General features: G+C 44.0%; 1 pseudogene; it reads right to left on the reverse strand.

The window, feature by feature from the left end:
- Positions 1-1,093: 1,093 nt before the first annotated feature.
- LOC147963725 (uncharacterized) lies at positions 1,094-4,302 on the reverse strand (annotated as a pseudogene).
- Between the last annotated feature and the right edge of the window lie 1,581 nt (positions 4,303-5,883).

Genomic DNA, 5,883 nt, shown 5'->3' on the forward strand with positions numbered 1-5,883 from the left:
TACTGCGGTCTCAGGCCCAGAGCACGAGACGGCCCAACAGTCCATCCAGCGCGCCTGGTATTTGTTAAAAAACAATGGGTCTCCCAGCCAATCAGATTGTATCTCGCGGATCGCCCCCCTCCTCCCCGCAGATTCCTTCTAGAAGGGTTAGATCGACGGCCCTTGATCGCCGCTAGGGTTAGATGAACGGTCCTTATTCAGCGCTAGGTTTAGCGGGGTTTGGGAGGGGTTTGGAGCAGTCAAAGCTATGTTTGACCAGATTTCAAATGAGCATAATAAATTAAATAAAAATCAGAAAAATAAAAAACCTGCGCACATAGTCTTCTTATGTCATATACTAACGATTTAAGTTGATAAACAAGCTTTACGTACATTTAAATGATAAGTTCATGTGTATTATATGATACCTCGAGTATCTCAAACTCTCTTGTATGAAGTGAAAAGAAGTGTTTTGGGGAAATGAACATGAAAATTTCAAAAAACTAACCACAGCTTCATTTTGGAGTGACTAAGAAGGATCCAGGCTTAGTTTTTCTTTTTGATGTTTTACACTTGTTTAAATCTTGGTCAAAGTTAAGTTTGACCAGAATTCAAATGAGCAAAACAAATTAAAAAAAATCAAAAAATGGAAAAACCAGCGCACATAGTCTATACATATAGAATATATGTGTAGGAAAGTTATTTGGCTGATTTAGACAAGGTCGAAATTTTTTTTGCTTCGAAATGAGGCCGTTTACCCTACCTTTGGACCCCTCTTTTTAGCACATTTTTCATGAAAATTTCAAAAAGCTCACCACAACTTCATTTTGGATTGACTAAGAAGTATCCAGGCTTAGTTTTTCATTTTGATGTTTTACACTTGTTTAAATCTTGGTCAAAGTTAAGTTTGACCAGAATTCAAATGAGCAAAACAAATTTAAAAAAAATCAAAAAAGGAAAAAACCATGTGCTCATTCAAACATCATGTCTAACATACTTCTATCATGTCAAACCATGTGCTCACCATAACATCATCCAACAGAAATACAACATGTCAAGTGATAAATGTTTCATAATACAACATCATCCCTTATTCATAATGTTTCATAATTATTCATAGATAGCGTTGGGGCTTCTGTCTGTTCCTTGAGCTTCTTGCCATCACTTTGCTCCTCGTGCACCTTGTGCTCATTGTTTCTTCTCTTCTTCTCTTGGTTGTCGATACGTTGTGCGTCTTCTTCAAACCTACCATTGAGCTGTGCAAAACATAAACGGTAATGAGATCATGTCAAGTGATAGATGTACAATAGTATTTGACCATTGCAAGATTTACATACCTAGCAGAACTCACAACAACAGAAGGTTGGTCACCATTTGGAGCCTCACTTGGATCATCATTTGGAGCCTCACTTGGATCACCATGATCACCATTTAGAGCCTCACTTGGATCATCATTTGGAGCCTCACTTGAATCACCATGATCACCATTTAGAGCCTCACTTGGATCACCATTTGGAGCCTCACTTGAATCATTATTTGGAGGATATTTTGGATCATCGTCAAAATCATGCGGTTGTTGACCATCATCATTTGGAACCTTGTCAAAATCCTCATCTGATGCAACCGGCTGTTGACCATCATTTTCATCATCTGTTGAGGCAACCAGCTGCTGACCAACATTTTCATCGAAGCCTTCATCGAAACTCTCTCCGAACGCTGGATCTACTGTGTTATCACAATACTTAGCAAAATGACCAGACCCACCACACCTTGTGCACTTACGCTTCCTCGCTCCAAGTCCAGCTCCTTCGCTGCGAGGTCTGCTTCGACTCCTCCTTGGTCTACCTGCTGCTCTCTTCAGAATTGGAGCGCAAAGCTTGAATCCAGGGTCCACCATGTCCCATTGTTGTTTTCCCTCCATAGAAGGCAAGGCATAAGCATATGTGGCTTTGAACCTTGCAACAGAGTAGTAATCATGCACATACTGATGTATGTTCCCTGCTGGACCTGGGAGAGAAGTGATGAAAAACAAGGCATGAATGCATGGCAACCCAGTTATCTGCCATTGCCTACAACTGCAAGTTCTAGCTTCTAAATCCACTGGATATCTCCATTCCCTCTTCTCTTTATCCAAATATGATATCTCTGCTGTGGTACCCGAGCAAAGAGTCATGTTCATTTCCAAGCCTGTTGTCTTCTGCTTCAGTTCATTCATCACGGCAGGGATGATAATGTGGCCCATGAATTTTTCCTCGGCTATTCCTGCACGATAATGAAATTTCTGCATGTATTCTATCCTTATCCTGTCAAGCAAATCCACCACATAATGACCCTTTAGTTTCCGGATCGTTGAGTTGAAAGACTCTGCTAGATTATTGTGCACATAGTCAACTTTGCTCACTTCACTGAATTGGCTTCTGGCCCATAACTTGGAGTGGTGTGTTTCCAAGTATTCTTTCACTTTGGGATTCATGTATAACTGCCTCAAGTGGTAGTTGTGCTTCTTCACACTGCATGTCAAAGATGCTGGCCATAAATTGTCGGTATACACCTTTCCTTTGAATTTCTTCATGAAATTTGCAGCAAGGTGACGCATGCATTCCCTATGCTCTACTCCAGGGAACACATTATCCACGGCCACTTCTAAACCTTTGCAGGCATCTGTATGAATGACCAACCCATTGGGATGTGCAATAGCCCGGCGGAGATTATGCAAAAACCAAGTCCAGCTCTCCTCAGACTCTGTCTCCAGCACACCATAGGCAACTGGAAATACAAAACTATGTGCATCAACTGCACAAGCTGCTACTAACTGTCCTTTAAACCTCCCTGTGAGAAAAGTGGCATCAATAGCCAAATAAGGCCTGCAGCCTGCCAAAAAACCCCGGCGACAAGCCTCAAAGTAGACAAAAACCCTCCTAAAGCATTCCTTGGTCTTTGTCACTCCCCTGAATGTGTACTCCACGGTGTGGTGATCAATATCTACAATACTACCTGGGCTTGTCCTCTCCACTTCACCTTTGAATGAATACAACAATTGAAAACTTTCCTGCCAGTTACCATAAATAGAATCCATAGCATGTTGTTTACCATTGAACAACCTCACGTATGGTAAATCTATCTTGAACTTATCTTTGATGTTCTTCTGCAATTCCTTTGGACCCACTTGCTGGTTTTCTTTCACCCACTTCTTGACTTCTTCTGCCACCCATCTTGACTTGGCTCTACTGATTGTATCCTTCCTAAGGGTTGATTCCTGGCATGTGTGCTTAAAAGGGTTCACTTTGACCTGAACATTAGTGCTATTCCGCATTTTAGATGCAAGCAGCCTCCATGGACAACCTTCAGTCGGACAGTGCACTCTGTAACGTACTTGATCACTCTTGTCAACTTTGAAAGTACGTTCTACCTTGATGCAGTATGTCACAAGTGCATTTCTACACTCATTCATGGATGCAAAAACTGTACCTTCTTCCATATGAGGGTTCAAAGGGTCCCATTCAACAGCTGCAAGGTCTTCGTCCTCATCCATCGCGTCATCATCCACACGGACTGCATTGTGAGCCTCATCTTGATTTTCAGTCCGAGGTGCCCGTCGTAAATTCCGAATAACATCAGAATATAGCTTCTCTTCATCAACCCCAGAATTGTAGCCATCAGGCTCCGCTTCAAGGGGGACCCTACCGCTGTTGCCCACACTTGTCGAGCCACCACGGCGCCGTGCACCAACTAAACTGTTCTGGCTAGAGATGCCATTACGATGACTTGGTTCTCCCCGAGATGTTGCACCCGCCATCCTAGGTCCAAATGCCTACTCAAGAACATCAACTTGCAGCCTCACATGAAAATTATCTTTCTCTTTATGCCTAACAAACATAGTAGCTAGCTCTTCATCATTACTAACTGTCACCCAATTCTTTTCCCCATCATAGTATTTGTATACCACTTCATCAAGCAAACCCCAAGGATATTGGCTACAAATTACCTCCCCAAATTGTCTGAAACTCCAATTACTAGCCATTGGCAACCAATAATCAAAACCTCCTTGGTATTTCTTCTTATCCTTTGCATCGAACATGTATCGGTCCCTTCTAATGTGCACCATGAAAGCAAACCGCAACTCCATCCTAACCGGCGAAAAACAAAGACGCAATCAGCACACTAATTGGGCAAACCTACTCGAATCGAGTGTTCAAATGCACAACTAAGCTCAATCTAAACAAGAGGCGAGACTTACCCCTCGGGAACCCAGTCATGGACGCGGCGGATTTCCGGCCCGATGCCTGCCTCGCCAAATACTCCGGGGTCGCCGCTGCTCACCATTTCGCCCTAAGGTTCTTCCTCCTAGTTTAAATAGCTCCAGCAGCCCCCCACCTTTGAGCGCTCCGGCCGGGCGCACGGAAGGAGGCCGCGCCGCGGATCGAGCAGGTGGCGGGCGCCCCACCCGTGGCGTCGCAGGAAGGTGGTGGGCGTCACAGGTAGCCGTGGAGCATAGGCGCAGGGAGGTAGCGGCAGAGCAGGCCGTGCAGCTGGTGGGGGGGCAGGTGCTGGCCGCGGCGCAGGTGGCGGTGGCGGCGGCGCAGGACAGCCGACCGGGCGGATGGGTTGCCAATGATTTGGGGATTTAGTTGCACGGGCCTACATGTCAGCTCCGGACCCACGTCCACGCGGTCCCATGTGTAAGCTCCGGACCCACAACCACTAACGCTGGCGGACGGAATGGACTCAAATATGGCCGTTTGGCCTCGTCATAGTTGCTGTGCTCAGACTAGGGGCAATACTGAGGACAAATCGCATCTGAGGGCAAAACTGAGCACATGGACACCACTGAGGGCAAAAGGATAATTAACCCAAAAATAAAAGTAGTAATTCATAATGAATGCACTTTTAATGATAAATCTAGTCTTATAACTTTGCCCATGTGTTCGGTACAAAGTCTCATATCATGACCCAATTGAAGAAATTAGACTGTACACAACCCATGGCTACAGCCTACAGTTCTTCAACTTTTAGGTTTCAGCTGTTATATTTCTATATCTTGAGAAAGAACTGCACTACAGCTATGCACTAGCACTATAGTTTTACCATTCTTGCATATGTCAATAGACAGGCAACAATCAAATTTAGTCCAATTATTATACAAAGAATTTTCCAACCTTGGATACAGAAGCAGAGCTTGTGACATAAACTAAACTAAACCAGACACCGCGAGAAATTTATTTCCAGATCATAACAATTACATAAACACCAAACAAGCATGGGAAGAAAACACTACAGAGCGCCATTGCTCTATGTTCAAGTGAACAAGCAGCAAAAGAATAATTGATACAACACTACTTATAGTTATTGGCTTAACATGAAAGGATGTGTGCAAGGCATTCCATCAACCAATTACAAACAAATAACTTGGTTTTGTTATACCGGTAGTGCAAAGGCACACCATTACCTGCGTCTTTTTACAGTTCATAACCATTACATAAAGCACCACCACGCGACTGTCCTAAAAATTTGTGAAGTTCTTTCTAGATGAGATTCAAACTAGTTTTATATGTAGTTGTCTCCAACAGTTATACATCTCATCTTCTAGAAATAACTTCACAAGAATGTTGACTATATTGATGGGGAACGTAGTAATTTCAAAAAAATTCCTATGCACACTCAAGATCATGGTGATGCATAGCAACGAGAGGGGAGAGTGTTGTCTACGTATCCTCGTAGACCGAAAGCGGAAGCGTTAACACAACGCGGTTGATGTAGTTGTACGTCTTCACGATCCGACCGATCCAAGTACCGAACGCACGGCACCTCCGATTTCAGCACACGTTCAGCTCGATGACGTCCCGCGAACTCCGATCGAGCAGAGCTTCATGGGAGAGTTCCGTCAGCACGACGGCGTGGTGACGG

The sequence above is a fragment of the Triticum urartu genome, chromosome 6A (assembly GCF_056163025.1).
Source record: "Triticum urartu cultivar PI428250 chromosome 6A, HENAU_Tu73, whole genome shotgun sequence".
In the NCBI taxonomy this organism is placed as follows: domain Eukaryota; kingdom Viridiplantae; phylum Streptophyta; class Magnoliopsida; order Poales; family Poaceae; genus Triticum; species Triticum urartu.